Raw genomic sequence first — 24,242 nt, forward strand, 5'->3', positions numbered from 1 at the left:
AAAAATAAAAGTACAAAGACTAAATTACAAAATGTATAAAATGTACCTTGAATAAACTTTAAGAAAATCTTTTGGTGAAAACACCCTTCACCTCTTGTCAATTTTAATTTTGAGCAAATTAGTCCCTCTAAAAAAGGTATTAATTAAATCCATGAAATTTACGAAAGTGAGTATATAAGAGTAATTACAAATGGTGTTAATTATTTCTATGTTTCCAATTAGGGGTGAACAAAATTCGATTCAATTCAAAAAAATCGAAAAAAATCTAAATTTCAAGTTAATCGAATCAAGTTATCCGAGTTATTCAAATTGTTCGAGTCAACTCGAATAAGAAATTAGGAATTTGGAATTTGGAATTCGAGTCGGGTTGAATTTTTACAATTTGAATAACTTGAATAATTCGAATAACAGATTAGTATAAATACCGTTTTGATCCCTGTCTATTTTGAAAATGAGCAAATTGGTCTTTCTTAACAAAAAATCAAAGTAATTTTCAAAATTTGGAAATAATTTTTAAAATTCAAAATATTTATAAAAAATTTAAAATATTTATTTTTAAAAAAATTATAAATTTTAAAAAATATAAAAATATATCAAAAATTTAATAAAATAATAATTATGAAATCAAAATAAAGGACTAATGATTCAAGTTTATCATACTAAAATATTTTATTTTTTTATTATTTTGCTTTAAAAAATTTTCAAATATATATTGTTTCAAATTTATGGATTCTAACATCGAAATAGTTATATTTACTAGATTTTAATTTAACATTATTAATTTTTCTAATTTAACTCAAACGATTTCTGTAACACCCCGAACTCATGGCCGTTACCGGAAATCGAACACGAGGTGTTACCGGCTTACTTCATTTATTTCCCCCTATATATATATTTTTTTTGTTCCAGGCAAGCTGGCTACTGTATCGTGGTCGCTTTAAAAATCATATTTTGAGTTCTGAAACTCGATATCAAATTCCGTAAATTTTTCCCGAAACTAGACTCATATATATATATGGTGGAATTTTTGTAGAATTTTTGGTTGGGCCAATTAGTACAGTTTATTTTTTAAACTTTCCCCTGTTTCAAGGTTCGACTACACTGACCTCTGTACCTTACGATTTAAATATCTCCCTGTAAAGGGCTTCAATGCCTATGTCGTTTGTTTCTAATGAAACTAGACTCGATAACTAATCTTTACATATAAGGCACGACCTATAATTATCTCGATAAAATTTACGGTGAATTTTCTAAGTCATAACAGGGGATCCAGAAATCGCTCTGGCACTGTTTCACAAGAATTTAATTATCTCCTAACATAAAGTTGATATGGTCGTTTCGTTTCTTCCATAAGAAAATAGACTCATCAAGCTTCGATTACCTAATTTATTCATTATTTAATTCCATTTCTACTATTTTTAGTGATTTTTCAATCTCACAACACTGCTGCTGTCAGCATCTGTTACTAAAGCAGACTATGCCTATTTCGTGATTTTTCCTTGATCTAACTAATAATTCATCATACATGTCACAATTTATGACCATGACTAGCCATGCCAAAGACTAATCATCACCGAGCATCTCCCCACTACACTATTACCAAATCATGAATTTAACACCGAAAATAAATTAGCCATGACATACGGCGTAATAATCGAGTAGACCTCAACCAATACTCAACCACAACCGAATTACCAAGACTTGTGACCAAGCATCATAGAACCAAATCCAAACGAACATTTATGCCATTTTCGCATGGCTAAAAGTTTACATACCAAATTTCAAACAAAACATAATAGCCTATACATGTCGAAATGTTCTCCTAGGCCAACTAAGAAGAAGATACCCCAAAAAGTTGCAATCCGGTGTGATGACTTTGACGACGGTCACGAGCACACAAAATGGATCAAGAACCTAAATAAGCAACAAATAAGCACACCAAATGAGTACATAACTCAGTAAGTCATAAGCGTCACATAATCATCCATTAATAAATTATCACATGAGAACAAAGGAAAAGGAGTTAATTCTCTCCACCCATACCGAACTATGCTATAGTTCCTTAGACCTTTCGGTTCAATATCATACCAAGTACTACATCAACATTTCCTATGCTACTCAACATGATATTTGAGGCATTTTCCATGGATGATTTCATTCTCGTTACATTCATGCAACTAAATGACATTCCCTCTATTCCACGATGAATCTTATGTACGTGACTTCAAGTATAATTATCACATAGGTTCAAGACTTACCAAGCAAAATTCCAAATATAAACATAACGTCTATTAGCCACAAACTCAAGACACTTACTCGTTCTGCTGTCCGTGATCGACTCAATAAGGTCGCACCCTTAGTGTCAATAGTGATTCAAAAACATATAGTAAGTCCGCACACTTAGTGTTATATAATCGAACTCGCACACTTAGTGCTATACAACTTGAAAATGCACACTTAGTGCTATACAATTTGAACCCGCACATTTAGTGCCAATTTCATGATCATAAATGTTTACACCCGCACACTTAGTGCCGAAATCAACAACTCAATACATCTCACCTCCTTTCTTTTTCATTCAATACTTTCATCACCCCATGCATACATGTATATATATATTTATCATTCCATTCAGCATAATTACATAGACGTTATGACCATTTAAATCAATACAAAATATATGCTTAATGACTTACTTGTGTTGGGTAAGACGGTTCCAACTCGGCTACTCGATGATCTTTTCTTTGCCTTTGCTCGATTCTCCTCCTTTAACTCCTTGAGCTTAATCAATAAATCAACTAGTTTAACCGCCTTGCTAAATATTTACAATCCAATTACACATGTATATGTTTGTTAGTATATTCGGCAATCACCCTTACTAATCACCCATTTAGTCGATTGTAGGGAATTAAATATAATATCTCTAGGATGTACTCTACATGGCCGAATATACCATGTTAGTTTTTTAACATTTCCTATGTAATTACATATAGGTTTTTACACCTTAAGTTTCACACATTTCACCTTTTAATGCCTATTGCTCATCCCTTTGATCTTAACCTAAATGACAACTCCCTCTCCCCATATCTCAACCGAATTATCCATAACATCAAGACTAAAATTTTGCACCTTGAACTTCATACATTTATAAAAACTTCCATAACTCATTCGGCCCTATCAAGAACCATTTAACATGCTAGGAAAATAATCATAGAGGAAGAAATTAACATTCTCAATAAACTCACCTTTTGACCGAATGTACAAGGAGCCTCTAAACTACTCATCCAAAATCTCTACCCTATTCTAAGACTTAGTCATTCGGCATATAGCCCAAATCACCATGAAAAATCTCAACTTTCTTGACATTACCAAGAGTGCATCCACAATTTAGCTTAGCATATTATAAATCCAAATCAACAAATTCAAACCTTACCTCCTATAGCTAAAGATGAATGCCGACTTGCTCTAGGTAAGTTCCCCTTATTTTTCTTCCTTGTTTCGGCCTTGGCAAGATGGAGAAGAAGATGAACACTCCTCTTCCCTTTTTCTCTTTTATTCAATTTTATTATAATTATTTTAAGCCATTTGTTAACTAAACAAAACATATTAAATTAGAATAAGTGGAGCACCATCACCCCTTGGCCGGCCACTCTTCATCTTTTGGGTAAATTGACATGCAAAACCACCCTTTTTGGTACATGCACTAATAGACCATTTTAAATTAGCCTATCATATTTCACCATGTCTCATATTGATCCCTATTTAATAATTTCTCATGCAATTGGCAAAATTAGAGAATGAAACTTCCACATACTCATGTACACACATAATAAGCATAGAATATAGCAATTAATTATTTTTATGACTCAATTTTGTGGTCCCGAAACCACTTTCCGACTAGGGTCACACTAGGGCTATCACAACTCTCCCCCACATAAGAAATTTTCGTCCCCGAAAATCTTACCAGTGAACAATTTAGGATATCGATCCTTCATAGAGTCCTCAAGTTCCCAAGTGGCTTCTTCGATTCTGTGTTTATGCCACAACACCTTCACTAATGGGATTTTCTTATTTCGCAACTCTTTTACTTCACGCATCAAAATGCGAACCGGCTCTTCTTCATAACTCAAATTAGGCTGAATCTCAATCTCAGATGGAGTGATTACGTGCGATGGATCAGACCTATATCGTCGAAGCATCGAGACATGAAAAACATTGTGAATCTTCTCGAGCTCAGGGGGCAAAATTAATCGGTATGCGACTGGTCCAACTCGTTCGGATACTTCATACGGGCCGATGAACCTCGGACTCAATTTGCCCTTACGGCCAAATCTAAGCACCTTCTTCCAGGGTGAAACTTTGAGAAATACCTTGTCCCCAACCTGATATTCAATGTCTTTTCTCTTTAAATCCGCATACGACTTTTGACGATTCAAAGCGGCTTTCAAACTTTTACGAATTACTCGAACTTTCTGCTCAGCATCCTTAATCAAATCAACCCCAAAGATTTTACTTTCACTAACTTCAGTCCAAAATAATGGGGTACGGCACTTGCGACCGTATAAAGCCTCGTAAGGTGCTATCTTAATGCTTGATTGAAAGCTATTATTATAAGCAAATTCAATCAAAGGCAAATATCTTTCCCATGAACCACAAAACTCTAAGACGCAACATCTCAACATATCCTCAAGTATCTGAATTATTCGTTCAGATTGGCCATCAGTTTGGGGGTGAAATGCGGTGCTAAAATGCATCTTAGTACCCAACGCTTCTTGTAACTTTTTCCAAAATCGCGATGTAAATCTTGGGTCTCTATCCGACACGATAGAAATAGGTACCCCATGCAATCGAACAATTTGGGAGATGTATAATTCTGCCAATTTATCGAGCGAAAAATCTGTATGGACAGGGATAAAATGAGCAGACTTGGTCAATCTATCAACAATAACCCAGACCGAGTCTTTCTTACTCTGAGTCAAAGGTAACCCAGACACAAAGTCCATTGTCACTCGATCCCATTTCCATTCGGGTATCATGATTGGCTGAAGTTATCCAGATGGCACTTGATGTTCCGCTTTTACTTGTTGACATATCAAACACCTTGAAACAAATTCAGAAATGTCTCGTTTCATACCCGGCCACCAAAATTGACGTTTCAGATCGTTGTACATTTTAGTACTACCCCGGTGGATAGACATTCGGCCACTATGAGCCTCATTCAAAATCATCGAAATAAGTTCTGAATTTCTTGGAACACATAATCGACCCTTGAACGTCAAGCAATCATTGTTGTCAATCCGAAACTCCGATTCCTCATTCGAGGCACATTCAGCTCGTTTAGCGACCAATTCAGCGTCGACTTTCTGGGATTCAAGTATTTGATGAATCAATAATGGTTTGGCCTCTAATTCAACTACTAGCACCTCATCGGGCGAAACGGATAGGTGAGCATCCATCGCTCTCAAAGCAAACAGTGCTTTACGACTCAAAGCATCGGCCACCACATTAGCCTTCCCCGGGTGATAATCAATGACAAGTTCATAGTCTTTCAACAACTCAAGCCAACGTCTTTTTCGTAGATTTAGATCTCTTTGGGTCATCAAATATTTAAGACTCTTGTGGTCCGAATAAATATGACACCTCTCTCCAAACAAGTAATGTCGCCATATTTTCAAGGCGAACACTATGGCTGCTAATTCAAGGTCATGAGTTGGATAGTTTCTCTCATGCAGCTTTAATTGTCTCGACGCGTAAGCCACAACTCGACCTTCTTGCGTCAACATACAACCTAGCCCAAGCAATGATGCGTCACTGTAAATGACAAACTCTTTGCCGGACTCCGGTTGTACTAGCACTGGGGCCTCGGTTAAACAGGTTTTTAGTCGATCGAAACTTTCCTGACAGTGTTCTAACCACTCGAACTCAACATTCTTTTGAAGTAGTTTTGTCAACGGTGCAGCTATCATCGAAAAACCCCTTACAAACTGTCGGTAGTATCCGGCAAGCCCCAAAAAGCTCCTAACTTCAGTAATATTCTGTGGAGGTTTCCAATCGAGTATGGCCAAAATTTTGTTTGGATCCGTTCTGACACCCGATGCGGACACCACGTGCCCCAAAAAGCTAACCTCTCTCAACCAAAATTCGCATTTACTGAATTTTGCGAATAACTGCTTGTCTCGTAAAATCTGTAATACTAATCTCAAATGCTCGGAATGTTCAGCTTCACCTTGTGAATAAACTAAAATATCATCAATAAACACAACCACAAACCGATCCAAGTATGGCCTGAATACTCGATTCATTAAATCCATAAATACCGCAGGGGCATTAGTGAGCCCAAACGGCATCACTAAGAATTCGTAGTGACCGTACCTCGTTCTAAAAGCAGTTTTGGGTATGTCTGAGTCTCGAACCCTCAACTGATAATAACCAGATCTCAAATCTATCTTTGAAAACACTGAGGCTCCCTTCAATTGATCAAACAAATCATCAATATGTGGCAACGGATATTTATTCTTTATTGTCACTTTATTCAACTGACGATAATCGATGCATAATCTCATGGTTCCATCCTTCTTTTTCACAAACAGTACTGGTGCGCCCCATGGTGAAAAACTCGGTCGAGCGAAACCTCTATCCGTCAATTCTTGCAATTGAACTTTCAATTCCTTTAATTCTGTTAATGCCATACGATACGGGGCTATTGAGATTGGCGTGGTACCAGGTACAATTTCGATGCCAAATTCCACCTCTCGAACCGGTGGCAACCCGGTAACTCCTCAGGAAAAACATCTGAATACTCACAAACCACTGGTACAGATTTAAGTTTCATTTCCGTCTCTTTGCTATCAAATACATACGCAAGGTATGTTTCACACCCCTTTTTCACATATCTCTGAGCGGTCATTGAAGATATTATCGCTGGCACCCCCTTTAAATCAGTAGACTCAACTTGGACTACTTCATTATTTGTACTCCTCAAATCAATGGTTTTCCTTTTACAGTTCACCACTGCATCATGTACGATCAACCAATCCATACCCAGAATAACATTAAATTTGTCAAACGGTAAAAGCATCAAATCGGCCGGAAAACAGGATTCTCGGATTATTAGAGGGCATCTCTTACACACTTTATCAACAAGTACGTATTGACCCAAAGGGTTTGACACTCGAATTACGAACTCAGTAGACTCGACAGGTAGAGTCTTACTGGATGCTAAGGTTTCACATATGTATGAATGAGTAGAGCCAGGGTCAATCAATGCAATCACACTAGTATCAAAGAGAGTGAAAGTACCAGTGATAACATCAGGGGAGGATGCCTCCCCTCGTGCGCGAATGGCATATGCTCTAGCAGGAGTACGGGTCTCGGTTCGAACAGCTGTATCAGAGGCCCCTCTCTGACTACCACCCCTACCTCCTGAAATTCTCGGTGGTCTACCTCTAGCTGTCATTACACTAGGTCTTGCACCTTGCATCTTATTATTCTCATCAAGCTCCGTGCAATCTTTAATGAAGTGGTCCTTCGAACCGCATCCGTAACAGGTCCTGTTAGTAGACTTACCCCAACATTCACCTAGGTGTCGTCTTCCACATTGGGGGCATTTAGGTTTCTCTTGACGATTATTGCCCACACTAGCTACCGAAGTAGCTCGGGAGTCTATCAATGGTCGGGCTCTAATGGAAATTCCCGCAGTCATCCTCGATTTATTAGTGTCCTCCCTGAAATTCTTTACAGCTGAGAACGGAGCTTTACCCGTCGATCTTTTACGATAGTCTCTAGCTTCAAATTCAGCCTTCTTCTTCTCCTTTCCAAGTTCTTCTGCCTTGCAGGCTCGTTCGACTAGTGTTACGAACTTCTTTATCTCCAAAATACCCACTAGTAGCTTTAAATCTTCATTCAATCCTTCTTCAAATCTTTTGCACATAGCAACCTCATCAGCCACACACTCCCGGGCATACCGACTGAGTCTTACGAACTCATGTTCGTATTCAGATACTGTCATACGGCCTTGCTTGAGATCCAAGAATTCCTTACGTTTTTGATCGATGAACCGTTGACTAATATATTTCTTTCAAAATTCCGTTTGAAAGAAATCCCAAGTAACTAGTTCGTTTGGGACTATGGAAATCAAGGTCCTCCACCAATAGTAGGCTGAGTCTCGCAACTAGGATACAGCACACTTTAGACATTCATCGGGTGTACATGACAGTTCATCAAACACCCGAATGGTATTATCAAGCCAGAACTCGGCCCTTTCGACATCATCAGTAACTATGGCCTTGAACTCCTCGGCCCCGCGCTTCATAATCAAGTCTACAGGTGGTTTACTCAGCCTCACAGGATCAGTAACTGATGGCATTACGGGCTCTTGGGGTGGATTATTCAAATTCGGGAATGGTTGGACAGCCGGATTGGTTCGGGCATATTGCGCGACCCACTCATTCATCATGGTGAAGAAGACTTGTTTTGCCCCCTCATCTTGATTATTTGCAGATGACTGAGGTTCAACAGGCGGTGTCCCTTGCGCAGGAGCAGCCGCTACACTTTCAACGTCATCCGCTAAGGGTCTCTCTACCCCGGGTTCCATTTACTAATCAAAACAAAAATTTTAACCGTCAGAAGTCATCACATTATTAAGCACTAACATTAAGGCATGTATAGCTAGACTCATACGCGCTATGGTAGTCCTAGAACCGACTAAACCATAGCTCTGATACCAATCAAAATGTAACACCCCAAACTCATGGCCGTTACCGGAAATCGAACACGAGGTGTTACTGGCTTACTTCATTTATTTCCCCTATATATATATATATTTTTTGTTCCAGGCAAGCTGGCTACTGTATCGTGGTCGCTTTAAAAATCATATTTTGAGTTCTGATACTCGAAATCCAATTCCGTAAATTTTCCCCGAAACTAGACTCATATATATATAGTGGAATTTTTGTAGAATTTTTGGTTGGGCCAATTAGTACAGTTTAATTGTTAAAGTTTCCCCTATTTCAAGGTTCGACTACACTGACCTCTGTACCTTACGATTTAAATATCTCCCTGTAAAGGGCTTCAATGCCTATTCTGTTTGTTTCTAATGAAACTAGACTCGATAACGAATCTGTACATATAAGGCACGACCTCTAATTATCTCGATAAAATTTACGGTGAATTTTCTAAGTCATAATAGGGGATCCAGAAATCGCTCTGGCACTGTTTCACAAGAATTTAATTATCTCCTAACATAAAGTTGATATGGTCGTTTCTTTCTTCCATACGAAAATAGACTCATCAAGCTTCGATTACCTAATTTATTCATTATTTAATTCCATTTCTACTATTTTTAGTGATTTTTCAATCTCACAACACTGCTGCTGTCAGCATCTGTTACTAAAGCAGACTATGCCTATTTCGTGATTTTTCCTTGATCTAACTAATAATTCATCATACATGTCACAATTTATGACCATGACTAGCCATGCCAAAGACTAATCATCACCGAGCATCTCCCCACTACACTATTACCAAATCATGAATTTAACACCGAAAATAAATTAGCCATGACATACGGCGTAATAATCGAGTAGACCTCAACCAATACTCAACCACAACCGAATTACCAAGACTTGTGACCAAGCATCATAGAACCAAATCCAAACAAACATTTATGCCATTTTCGCATGGCTAAAAGTTTACATACCAAATTTCAAACAAAACATAATAGCCTATACATGTCGAAATGTTCTCCTAGGCCAACTAAGAAGAAGATACCCCAAAAAGTTGCAATCCGGTGTGATGACTTTGACGACGGTCACGAGCACACAAAATGGATCAAGAACCTAAATAAGCAACAAATAAGCACACCAAATGAGTACATAACTCAGTAAGTCATAAGCGTCACATAATCATCCATTAATAAATTATCACATGAGAAAACAAAGGAAAAGGAGTTAATTCTCTCCACCCATACCGAACTATGCTATAGTTCCTTAGACCTTTCGGTTCAATATCATACCAAGTACTACATCAACATTTCATATGCTACTCAACATGATATTTGAGGCATTTTCCATGGATGATTTCATTCTCGTTACATTCATGCAACTAAATGACATTCCCTCTATTCCACGATGAATCTTATGTACGTGACTTCAAGTATAATTATCACATAGGTTCAAGACTTACCAAGCAAAATTCCAAATATAAACATAACGCCTATTAGCCACAAACTCAAGACACTTACTCGTTCCGCTGTCCGTGATCAACTCAATATGGTCGCACCCTTAGTGTCAATAGTGATTCAAAAACATATAGTAAGTCCGCACACTTAGTGTTATATAATCGAACTCACACACTTAGTGCTATACAACTTGAACCCGCACACTTAGTGCTATACAATTTGAACCCGCACACTTAGTGCCAATTTCATGATCATAAATGTTTACACCCACACACTTAGTGCCGAAATCAACAACTCAATACATCTCACCTCCTTTCTTTTTCATTCAATACTTTCATCACCCCATGCATACATGTATATATATATTTATCATTCCATTCAGCATAATTACATAGACGTTATGACCATTTAAATCAATACAAAATATATGCTTAATGACTTACTTGTGTTGGGTAAGACGGTTCCAACTCGGCTACTCGATGATCTTTTCTTTGCCTTTGCTCGATTCTCCTCCTTTAACTCCTTGAGCTTAATCAATAAATCAACTAGTTTAACCGCCTTGCTAAATATTTACAATCCAATTACACATGCATATGTTTGTTAGTATATTCGGCAATCACCCTTACTAATCACCCATTTAGTCGATTGTAGGGAATTAAATATAATATCTCTAGGATGTACTCTACATGGCCGAATATACCATGTTAGTTTTTTAACATTTCCTATGTAATTACATATAGGTTTTTACACCTTAAGTTTCACACATTTCACCTTTTAATGCCTATTGCTCATCCCTTTGATCTTAACCTAAATGACAACTCCCTCTCCCCATATCTCAACCGAATTATCCATAACATCAAGACTAAAATTTTGCACCTTGAACTTCATACATTTATAAAAACTTCCATAACTCATTCGGCCCTATCAAGAACCATTTAACATGCTAGGAAAATAATCATAGAGGAAGAAATTAACATTCTCAATAAACTCACCTTTTGACCGGATGTACAAGGTACCTCTAAACTACTCATCCAAAATCTCTACCCTATTCTAAGACTTAGTCATTCGGCATATAGCCCAAATCACCATGAAAAATCTCAACTTTCTTGACATTACCAAGAGTGCATCCACAATTTAGCTTAGCATATTATAAATCCAAATCAACAAATTCAAACCTTACCTCCTATAGCTAAAGATGAATGCCGACTTGCTCTAGGTAAGTTCCCCTTATTTTTCTTCCTTGTTTCGGCCTTGGCAAGATGGAGAAGAAGATGAACACTCCTCTTCCCTTTTTCTCTTTTATTCAATTTTATTATAATTATTTTAAGCCATTTGTTAACTAAACAAAACATATTAAATTAGAATAAGTGGGGCGCCATCACCCCTTGGCTGCCCACTCTTCATCTTTTGGATAAATTGACATGCAAAACCACCCTTTTTGGTACATGCACTAATAGACCATTTTAAATTAGCCTATCATATTTCACCATGTCTCATATTGATCCCTATTTAATAATTTCTCATGCAATTGGCAAAATTAGAGAATGAAACTTCCACATACTCATGTATACACATAATAAGCATAGAATATAGCAATTAATTATTTTTATGACTCGATTTTGTGGTCCCGAAACCACTTTTCAACTAGGGTCACACTAGGGCTGTCACAATTTCACTCTATTTGATCGAACGCTCACCCCTAATTCGAGTTATCTAAAAATCCAAATAAGAAAAGGCAAAACTATGTTGTTTTGATAAATGTTTACCCATCAGTCTTACTTTTCTTCTTGAATTACCCCACTCTCCTTTTTTCTTTTATTCAAAATTAATCTAAAAGATTGTATTTCATCTACTATAAAATAATCGATCCATGTAAACGAAATATTGAGTATAAATAATAAGATTCATTAATTCAAGTCGACTTGACTAGAAATTTTTTGACTCGATTCGGAAAAACTTCAAATTGAGTTCAGTTGTTAAAATAGGATTCATCAACTCGACTAACTCGAATTTTTTTTACTCGATTCGACTCGACTCGATCGAATACTCACCCCTATGTCCAACTAAGAGAGTTGTTGGTTTTTTGTTTTTACTAGGTAAATTCACATAGTATAATTGAATTTAAATTGTTTTATATTTGATTTGTGAATTTGTATTTGTTTGATAATAGTTTGAATTGTGCACAAATTGGTACAACAGGTGAGTTTTGAACTAAAACATAGAAAAATGATAAGTTGATGGTTAAAACTTAAAATGATGAATTGGTAACTGAAAAAAAAATGAATTGATAATTGATTATAATTGATCGAATTGTGCTGATATGAAATTGATTGATTTTTTAAAATAAGGATTAGATTGAAATGATTTGAGATTATTTTATATTAAGGTAAATGCACAATTCATTTTGTATTGAGAAGAATTATGTTAGTATACTGATATGTATTGATGAATTACTATTGAACATGTATAATTGAATTGAGAAATTGGCTTATAATGGAAATTGAAAATGGATACCATATTAACTATTCGGGCAGAGTTGGATATCGTTGGCATGTAATAGGATAGGAAAAGTTCAGGGTTACTTCGGCTACGAGTCAATGAGGCACTGGGTGTCAAATTACTTCAATTATACCGATGAGACACTGGGTGTCAAACTTATTAATGAGCGTTGGGTGCAAACTATTTACTTTAGATTTATCCGATGAGGTACTCGGTGCCAAACTGGTGTGTTGGTTGGATCCGTGTATTTGTTTGAGTTGAATTAATAGGGGGAATAAATGGTAAATTTGGGATAAATATAATTGAAACAATGATGATAGAGTCCTCGATAACATGAGATTGAATGTAACATCCTATTTTATGGTCAAGTCAAAACAGTGGTTTCAGGACCATGGATCTAAAGTAAAAATATTTATTTTATTATTTCTTTAAGGTCTACAGTATGATTTAATGGTTGTGTGAAAATTTTGTTAAGAAATTTTATCGATAGGGTGTCCAATTTGACTAATAGGACTAAATTGCAATAGGTGCAAAATATGTGTTCTAGAAGCTAGAGGTGTCTAATTGCTATGAAATTTTAAATTGGAGGTCCTTAAATAGAATTAGACCATTATATTTTTGTATGGACAAAAATAGACATGGTTAGATAAAATTTCAAAGTTTAAGTGAAGGGCATTTTAGTCATTTGGTAAATAAAGACAAAATAACTAAAATAAAATATGTTCATCTTCATCAAATTAGTCCCTTAGCCGAAATTCCAAGGGTGTCCATACCTAGGGTTTTGCCAAGCTTTCAAGCTCGATTATAAGTCCGTTCTTGCCCGTTTTTAATTATTTTTATGTTTCTGAAGTTGTCTCAACCTAATCTAGCTATTTCAAGGACTAATTTGAAAGAAAATCAAAGTCTAAAATTTTAACCATGTTGAATATTTGTGTATTTTGATGTCTAATGGTAGAAAATGTATGTTTGGTGTTAGATAAACAACATTTACCAAGAGATTTTTGATAGAAATGTCAAATAGGGGCCTATTTGTAAAAGTTGTAAAATGTCTGTAAAATGTGAATAAATGAAAAATGTGTACTGATATGAGTACTAATAATATTTGGCTAGGCTTGGGTAATAAAGAAATCGAATGAAATCGTTTTACGAGCCTAGGGACTAAAATGTAAAAAAAATTGAAAAGTTAAGGGAAAAAATGTAATTTTTTCCATAAGGTGTTTTTGAGATTAAATTGAATAATGAGATGATTGAATAAGTTAAATGTGGAATTATAGATCAAGAAAGACGAGGTTCTGACCTAAACCGGGGAAAGAACAAAGTAGTTGGTTAAATTAGATAATTAGCCATTTTGTACCGAGGTAAGTTCGTTTGTTAAAAATAAGCTCTAGAATAATTGCATTTAAATGCTTTAATATTGTATAAATTGTATGTTTGATTACGTGAATGAATATGATTCTACGAACGACTTCGACGACGACTCGACAAGCAAGAAATCCCGTTTGAACCTTAGGAATAGGGTAGGATACAAGTGACACGTCACTAGGGTTGGTATGTGTTATGTGATTATGTGATCCGGGTGATAGTCTTGTACATCCTACCGGTGGCTGAGTATACTGCTTATGTTGTGGATACTTGACAGCTTGTGTGAGCAGCATCGCGTAGCTATGTCTTGACTGACAGCTTGTGTGAGCAGACCCGTTGATAGCTTGAGAGAGAGCAACTATGTGATATGAGATTTAAGGTAGCATTGGCTACACATGTGGCACTTAGTGTGCAAGAATCCCGAGTATCAGACATTATCATTTCAAGTGGCTCACGGGTATGTCAAAGATGAGATTATGTGTAAATTCCTTTCGAGATGGTACAGGTACGTACTTGAAGCTCATATCTATTAAATGCTTGAAATGATGAATATGAGGTAAGTTTTGTGATGGAATGAGTTATGATTATGAGACCATTGTAAATGTACATTTAATTATGTTATATTATTTGAATGTTATATGAATGGTAAGGTTGCTTATTTCTTGCATACGAGCTTACTAAGCTATATAGCTTACTCCATTTATTTTCCATGTTTTTATAGTGTTGCCAAGCTAACTCGAATCAGAGATTGTCAAAGATTCGAATCACACTATCAAACTCTCATTTTAGGTATTGATGATCTTTGTGTTTTGAAACTGTGGCATGTATAGGGACTTGGTCATTTTGTTATATATGTCATTATGATTTTAGCCAAATGAATTGGCTTGTAAATGTCTAAGGCTTGTTGTGGAAATTGGCCATGTAAATTGGCTCATCTTGGTTAATATGGTTGTAAGTCTATTTATATGCATGTATGTGCAAATACTTATAGTGATGTGGTTTATAATGGTTTGTTACTTGTTGATTGTGGTTTAATGCCTTGTTGTGAACTAGATGGGTTGATTTATTTATATGCTATATCATCTTGATGAGTGAATACAAGTTGGTATTAGTCTTAGTGGTGTTTTTGAAATGTGAAAGTGGTATGTTTGATTTAGCCTGTTAAATGTCATGTGCATGTTAGATAATGGTATTACATTGATATGCATTAACCATGATTGTGGGTGTTTGGTTGCCTAAGCGTACCATGGATTGTGCTATTGAATTGGTATAAGTGTTTGTGCTAATAAGGGAGACAAATGGCTTGGTAAATAGCCTTTATTTTGTCCACATGGGTAGACACATGAGCGTGTGTCTAGGTCGTGCGTGACACACGGTTTGCCCCATGGGCATGTGTTCTGGCCATGTGTCCCTTGCATCTTAATTGTGAAAAATAGAATGCTCATAATTGAGCACACGGGTAAAGACACAGGTGTGTGTCTTAGCCGTGTGGATGACACGGCCTCAGGCACAAGCGTGTGTCCTGGGCGTGTGAAGTTTGCACCTATTTTATGAAAATTAATTTTCCACATAGCCTAGCACATGGGCGTCTGACTTGGCCATGTGACCTCAATTTGTTCATGGGTTACAAGTTAAAGAGTTACACGGGATCGGGACACGGGCGTGTGTATCCACACGACTTGCCCACATTGGCGTGTCCCAAACCATACGGGCGTGTCCCAAACTACACGGGCGTGTGACCCTTGTTTAGTGGAAAAATTTTCTAAGATTTGTAAAAATTTCTAAAGTTCTCGATTTAGTCCCAGAAACTTCCAATGCATGTTTTGGGCCTCGTAAGCTCGTATTAGGGACTTTATGATTAACTGCAAATGGTTTTAATTTGAACGCAAATTTTATGGCTTGGAATTGCACATTTGATTGTGTTGTAAGTTTGGTAATGCCTCGTACCCTGTTCCGGCGTTGAATATAGGTACGGGGTATTACATTGAAATCTTAAATGAAAAATGTTATTTGATAATTGAGATTGCAAATAGATAAGAAATAGGAAGTAATGTGATATTTGATTTGTGAGATGTAAACTGGATTGATAATTGTGATATGGTAATACAAAGTTGATTAATGATATATACGAATATCGATAGTATTGAATGCTCATATGTATCAGATATACAAACTGGAGGGCCAATATAGAAACTGATAAATTTACGAATTTGATGCAGAATTCGAACAATAAAATGGAATAATGAATGTCATTATACTGAAATTGGATGCAGTGTTGACAACAAAATGAAATGATATAATATAATCTTTGGATTGATTAATTGAAGTTTGTATACATTGATATATGTGGACCATTGAGACTTTTAGTTGTAATTGTGAATTGGAATGTTGTGAATGTTATTGAGTTATTGATTTCTATGCAATTGATATTAAAATTATTTGAAATGTTAAATGTTCAGATTATTATAAGAATTGGTTACGGGATGAACTCACCTTGTTGATATAAGATTATTGGATTTAAGCAAAATCGTCAAGTTGAATAACTTGTTGTATAAATTCATAAAATGAGGTAAGTTGTTGTTTTAATAACCGTGAACTTACTAAGTATTTGGAATTCTTACTCCTTGTTTCCTCTTTTCCTTATAAAGCCAGCTTGTAGAATTTGTCAAGCGGATTGTCGAGAAGCTCACACTATCCCAATATTGATTATATTGTTTTTCTATTGTTTAAAAACTCAGTTTTGTGGAATATATATAGGTGATTCATTTTTGGTCAATCTTGAATGCTAGTACTTTGGTTATTGATTGTGTGCTTATCCTTAAATCGTGGTAGATTATGAATTGGTAATGCTTGATGTATGGTTGATTATTATATATATGATATAAGGTTAGTTGTTGGCTTGAGATTTATAAGGTCAACATTGATAAATGTTTGGAATGTCTTATGTTTGTTTAATAGGTAAGGTTTGGTATGTTTATCATGGCAAGAATGTACCATTTCATCTTGAGATACAATGCTTGAATGAATCATTAGAAAGAATCATGTTGGTATTATAATTGTTAAATGTTTTGGTAATGATTTATGATCTGTTTGTTTAAAAGGTATGGCATGTCTTATGTTTTGGTATGTTTATCATGGAAAGAATATACCATTTCATTTTGAGATGCAATGTTTGGATGAATAATTGGAAAGAATCATGTTGGTATTATAATTGTTGAATATTTTGATAATGATTTAAGATATATTTGTGATGATGTCAAAATAACATATTGGTTAGGCACTTTTAAGTTGTTTTGTATCATGACTTGGATTGAATTCTTGAAGTGTTTATGCAAGATTTGATGTACATAATAATATGTTTAGTAATATTTAAGGGTTGGATTATATGAGTTGCAAAAGTGGCTATTCTGATGTAACGCGGTCGTGTGTCATACATGATTGGTTGACACAGTCGTGTGCCACTGGTAATTTAGATGCAGGATTATTGACATGGTCTCAATCTCTCACGCAGCCCAGTCACATGACCGTGTGAACGTTTGAAAAGTTTTACAATTAGGTCCCCACGGCCTCAGCCTGCCACACAACTGTGTGATCCCTGTTCTACATTTTTACCTCACTTTTATATAAAGTTTTAAATTAGTCCCTACTCAATTCTGAATTGTTTTTAGAATTTTCGTAAACTTGATTAATACTTGAATCTAATTATATATCATAATACTTGAGTGTTTATGATATAGATGATTATTTGAAGGATTTGTTTAAGATATAATTGAACTAAAATTTTCAAAATGTTGCAAATTAGTCCTAGTTAAATTTTAAATGATATTAAAGCATACATAAGCCATAAATGATCTGAAAAATGACATATTTTTTAATTATAAATTGAATTGACAATGAATTGGGTGATTTTTGTTTAATTTGAGTAATAATTATGCATTTATGAAGTATTCTATGTTTATTTAAGGTAATCGATGTGAACTGAATGCGTTCTATTTTGGTTATGACTGTAGTATTCTGTAACTCGGGTCCGATAACCAGACCTGGTTATGGGTGTTATAGAGGGTGTCAATTTCCAAAAGAATTTGTTATTTGGAAGAGCACTCATGACGAATTAGTGGAGATGTCCGCCAATGATTGGTAGAGAATGCAAGGTAATGTATATGCCAGAAAAATCGGCAGAACTTCCTAAGATACTCAGGGTGATCTAAATCTTGTGTTTTTATTCTTATTTCAAAAACACATAGATCCCTCTTGAGCAAGTGTTATACAAGATCTCACTAAGTTCTCTAAAATTACATTTGTTCTGCTTTGTATGTAGGGTCAAAGTGTTAGAGTATGCCCAAAGACCAATCATGAGATGATTGTAATCACATACTTATTTTACCTTGTTTATTAATATAAGACATTGCCATTATTATTTTAATTTCTTTTTTTTGTGTATATAAATAAACTAAATTGTAATAAATTCCTAAGAAAATATTATCATTCTTAAAAGTCAAGTATTATTGTGGGCTTGAACAACAATAATGCATTGAGACTAATGCGTAGTTGATTGATGACAAAGAGTTGTCATTGACATAGGGATGTCAAAATCAATACATGAGTATGTGTTAGAGAACAAAATATTTGATTGACTCACTATGTGTATGTCTCTTTGATTATTATGTAATAGTCATAAAATTACTCATAGTGATACTATGTATATGATCCTTAGACTTGAGATCATCATTGTTCCTACATCGTGAGTCGTATATTTTAATACAATCAAAACGTATACTGTAACAGGTTGTACTATAAAGACTAATGTTGGATATACCACAATCCATGTAGTGGGATATTGTTGGATATCACACATATTTGTTTATTGTAGTTTGCTCAAAAAAAAAAAGAGATTGAACTATACAAGTGTGACTATTCCATAACTTGTGTCTGATCTAAATATTAAGGATAAAATGATATAATACATGAAAAAATTATCACAGAATGGTTATGTCAAATCACGTCTTCTTCTAACTTGGGTGGCAATGATGCATTTGAAACACCCCTAACCCGAATTCGTCGTTGGAATAGAATTATAGAGTATGACCGAAGTTTATGAGTCAAGTAACAGAATTTCATAAACGTTTAGCGTTCATATCAAATTTCAATCAAATTTAATCATATAGTCCCTTACATGAGCCCTCAAGGCCCAAATCATGCATTAGAATCATGCGGGACTAAACTAGGTGCTCAGAGGATTTTTTGCAAAATCTCAAAATTTTTCCTAGGTGCAGGGGACACATGCCCGTGTGGTCAGGCCGTGTGGCTCACACGGCTAGGGAAAAGCCCACGTCTCAGGCCATGTAACTCTCTGACTTGGGTCACATGGTCAAGTCACACGCCCGTGTGCTAGACCATGTGTAGGTGCAGGGATCACACGCCCAAGCCACACGTCCATGTGCTAGGCCATGTGATCAATTCCGAACATTCTATTTTGACATATTAAAGATGGAACAGACACACAGCCAGATCACATGCCCATGTGCTAGGCCGTGTGTCACACACGGCTGAGACACAACCCATGTCTCTACCCGTGTGGACAAAAATAGGCTATTTTCCAAGCCACATTTCTCACCCAATTTGTCTTCCTCTTACACCAATACTTAAACATATTCACAAGCCATTTTAAAACAATTAATTCAAGTTAAAATCAAGTCTTATGCATGACATATTATCATATACAACTAATGTGTTCTTAAACATCTCAAATGACTCTTTACCATCATGTAATTAAATTAACTTATCAAATTCACCTATATACACATTTTACCAAATATGCTAAAATTAATTTTCAATATGCCAACATGATTTCTACCAATCAATCATTTAAGCACACAACAAACATGTTATAGCCTCATTTATACATATCAAAACATATTTATCACAAGCCATTCCAATGGCTAGTTATAACCCAAACATATGCCAACATTGGCTAATTAACCTATACATGCCATTATAACCATAATTAATTTACCATCTATATATATATCAAGATAGGCCGATGGTTAGTGTAAGTGATCTCTGCCGATGCTTCCAATCCAATGAGCTTTCGAAGTTACTATATGACACGAGAAAATAAAACAGAGTAAGCATGAAATGCTTAGTAAGTTCGTATAATGGTAAATAACTTACCATATATTTATGTTGAAAATAAACATGCAAGCCACTATCAACCAATTTGGTCACAAGCCCTAAACACTATCCTCATCATGTTAGCCAAGTAATCACATATAATAATCCTTAATCATGGATGAACAAAGTCATCAAGCATGATCCACATTCATGTAACAACCAATTCATGCATCATTATATCAGGAAATATCATTTCTATGTACTTCATGTACATATGGGTAATAGTTTGTTTATAAGTCATACTATCTCATATATACATCAAGAAACATGTATGGGCTCAATAATAGCCAAATTCCCATATACATATAACATCCACATCATGAATTCGAATAACATACACAATTTATATCCTTGTATTTCCAGTACATTTTCATAATATTTCGTCTCAAGTTCAGATTATTTCATATCGGGATTTTACTTATTAAATGAATTAAAATATCAATAGAAACTCAGGAAAATACACTTAAAGTGTGTAAATTTATAATCATAGATGAACATATTCATCAAACAAGTTTCATGTCCATATATCACCATCTCATACTTCCATATATCATGTATCATCATTTTCAAGAATTTCAGGCAGATACATGTAATAATTCATTTTGTGTTCATATCTTCTCATGTCAAGATTTTGCCCGTTGAATTTATTTGAAATATCGATGGATACACAAGTAGTACACTTGAAGTGTAAAAAACTGTAATCCGTCAATTCATATTCGAGGGTACCCATTAGGGCACATATCAGAGAGCACACTCTCGAGCCACATACTAGGATGCTCAGATGAGCCAAGTAACAGGACACTTATCCGGGCTAAAAAGAAAACTCATAAGAGTTTTAATTAATGAGCTCATAGAGCTTAACAAGTAACTCTGAAGAGTTAATATCAGGGAGCACCGGATAAGGTAACAGGGAGTTCAAGCGAGCCATATCAGGAAGTTCATAAGAGCCTATGTCAGGACGCTCACATAGAGCTGCATTTGTGTCTGCATTATATGTTGGATCACAACCGATTGAATCATGTTACAGGACGCTCACACAGAGTTGCGGTAGTGCGCAACACATGCATATCACTACTGATCAGGATGCTCACAAGAACTATTTAACAGAATGCTCGAGAGGGCTTTAAAAGGATTGCTCGTCCGAGCTATAGGTCCGCAACATATGCAGGACTATAATCAGTACGAGAAATCTTGTATCCATCGAATTTCATTATTCAAATGGGATTTAACATTTTTCGGCATTATCAGACATGTAATTAATTTCATGTCAATAACATTTACATAATTCATACATACAATATTCAATTCAATCATTTGTCGCGATTTAACATTTACTGGGCTTTATCGGATATGTGATCATTTCATATATTTATGACATTAAATAATTCACATAAACATACTCAATTCAAATATATAAATATACACAATTTAGTTACACGAACTTACCTCGATAAATGTTCGTGTACGTAAAATCTATTATTTCAACATTTTCTCTCTTCCTCGTCCTAACTCCGAATTTGGTCTATTCAGGTCTAAATGAATGAATATAACATCAATTCATGTTCATTTCAATTCAATTTACATCTTAGGCAAAATTACCATTCTACCCCTAAACTTTTAATTAATGACGATTTCATCCCTAGCCTCGGAAAATGAAATTCATGTAATTTAATCCTTGTTCCAAGCCTAGCCAATTTTTACATGTAACGTTTATAGCCCATATATTTCACAAAATTCAAAATTTTTCCATTACTTTTACATCTTTACAATTTAGTCCCTAAATTACATTTTCATCAAAATTCTCTTTACAAAAGTTGTTTATCTATCAACAACATTTTATTTTCTACTATAAATTTCAAAATTTCAGCATATTCATCCATGGAAAAACTTTGAAACTTTGATAACTTTACAAATTGATCCCAAAAATAGCTAAATTAAGTTATCCCGAACTTGAAAATATAAAAATTACTAAAAACGAGACTTGAATACTTACCTAATTTGGCCAAATAAGTTTTCTCTTTCTTCCATTCTCCATGGCTAGGGTTTCCATATTTATTTGGAAAAGATGATGATAAAAATGATTATATTTTCTTTATTTTATTATTTATCAACTTTATTTATCATCTTTCCAATTTTGTCCTTTTCTTTATTTTATTTTCCATGGATAATTCATCATCCTCAAAAGGACCTCAAATTTTGAATTCCATAACTATTTAATCCCTTTAGCTATTAGAACTCAACTTTTGCATTTTGTGCAATTTGGTCCTTTATCAAATTAAACATGTAATCGGTAAAAATTTTTTACGAAATTTTTATATGACATTATTATCATGCTGTAATCATAAAATAATATTAAAATAATTTCCTTTCCAGAATCGGATTTGTGGTCCCAAAACCACTGTTCCAATTTTACCGAAAACAGGCTATTACAGCATTGCTAGATGCCACTCATTGTTTGTAATGTTAGAAACGTTCTAGTATTACTACCAACGTTATAACAGCCTACAGGGTCACACCCTATAGTTGAAATGAACAGAATCCAAATACATTTGGTATTGCATTTAGTTGTCACATGAATTAAATTAATTGTTGAAATTAATTTAATTTGATAGTTAAATATTACACACATTATATGTAAAAACTTTTTGTACACAAATAGAGAATATAGATAAAATTAATATATAAATTTGATCATGGAAAATATTAATTGTATATATTTTACCGAATTTATTAATATAAATAATTATATAGATTAATATTGGTCAAAATATAAAAGACATGAAAATTAATATTCTTTTGGAAATAAATTAATTAATATATGAATTTGATTCATACAAAATATTAATTGTATATATTTTACCGAATTTATTAATATAAATAATTATATTAATTAATTTCAATCAAAATATAAAAGACATGGAAATTAATATTCATTTGAAAAAAAATATAATTAATATATGAATTTGATTCATACAAATTATTAATTTTATTTTACCAAATTTATTAATATAAAAAATTATATTAATTAATTTTGGTCAAAATATAAAAGACATGGAAATTAATATTCTTTTGGAAAGAATATAATTCCTTTCTCAAACTTTCCATTTGACTTCTCTATTAATAAGAGAATAATCCTATATTCTTTTGGAAAGAATATAATTACTTTTTTCTAACTTTCCATTTGTGTTCTCTATTAACAAGGGAATAATAATAGTTCTCCTTTTTAATATGTGTTATCAAAGAGGATAGAAGGATGACAACCCCTTAGTGTATTGAGGTTACCAACTTAATAAAATAAAAGTCTAGCAACTGTTGTTATTATTTTCTCTGAAAAATTCAAGAGAAAATGGTTGCTCGTTTTTTTTTTACGAGGTGGACTACATAGAGGCTTGGGCATTTTCGTTGTGGCTTGGAATTGATATCGAATTAGCAGCATCCTTTCAATGTTCTCAATCAAGAAGGTATATTTTCAACCCTATTTCAACCCGATTCATTCCTTGTACATGGATCCTTGGCTGTGGATTGCCAAAATTTTTTTCCACTGCATCACGAGGCATACCGCTGGTCTCAACACAAAGATCAATTTAAGGGCTATAGAAAGGACTAAGGCAGGCACCACCAAATTTAAATGATGAGCGTAGGAGATGTTTCATGTATATAAAGGGGCACCTTTAGAGGCCACGCCTCGAGGACTAAATAGTATAACTGTACTGTAACACCCTAATCCCGGCCTAGACGTTATGGCTGAATCTGGCAATGTCTCATTAGAGTATTTTTGGAAAAACCGTTTTGATACATAAAAATCTGTCAATGTGACAGCCCAAAATTGACCCTAGTCGGGAAGTGGTTTCGGGACCACAAGACCGAGTCGTAAAAATAATTACTTGCTATATTCTATGCTTATTATGTGTGAACATGAGTATGTGGAAGTTTCACTCCCTAATTTTACCAATTGCATGAGAAATTATTAATTGGGATCAATTTGAGACATTGTAAAAATATGATAGTCTAATTCAAAATGGTCTATTAGTGC

The sequence above is a fragment of the Gossypium hirsutum genome, chromosome A07 (assembly GCF_007990345.1).
Source record: "Gossypium hirsutum isolate 1008001.06 chromosome A07, Gossypium_hirsutum_v2.1, whole genome shotgun sequence".
In the NCBI taxonomy this organism is placed as follows: Eukaryota; Viridiplantae; Streptophyta; class Magnoliopsida; order Malvales; family Malvaceae; genus Gossypium; species Gossypium hirsutum.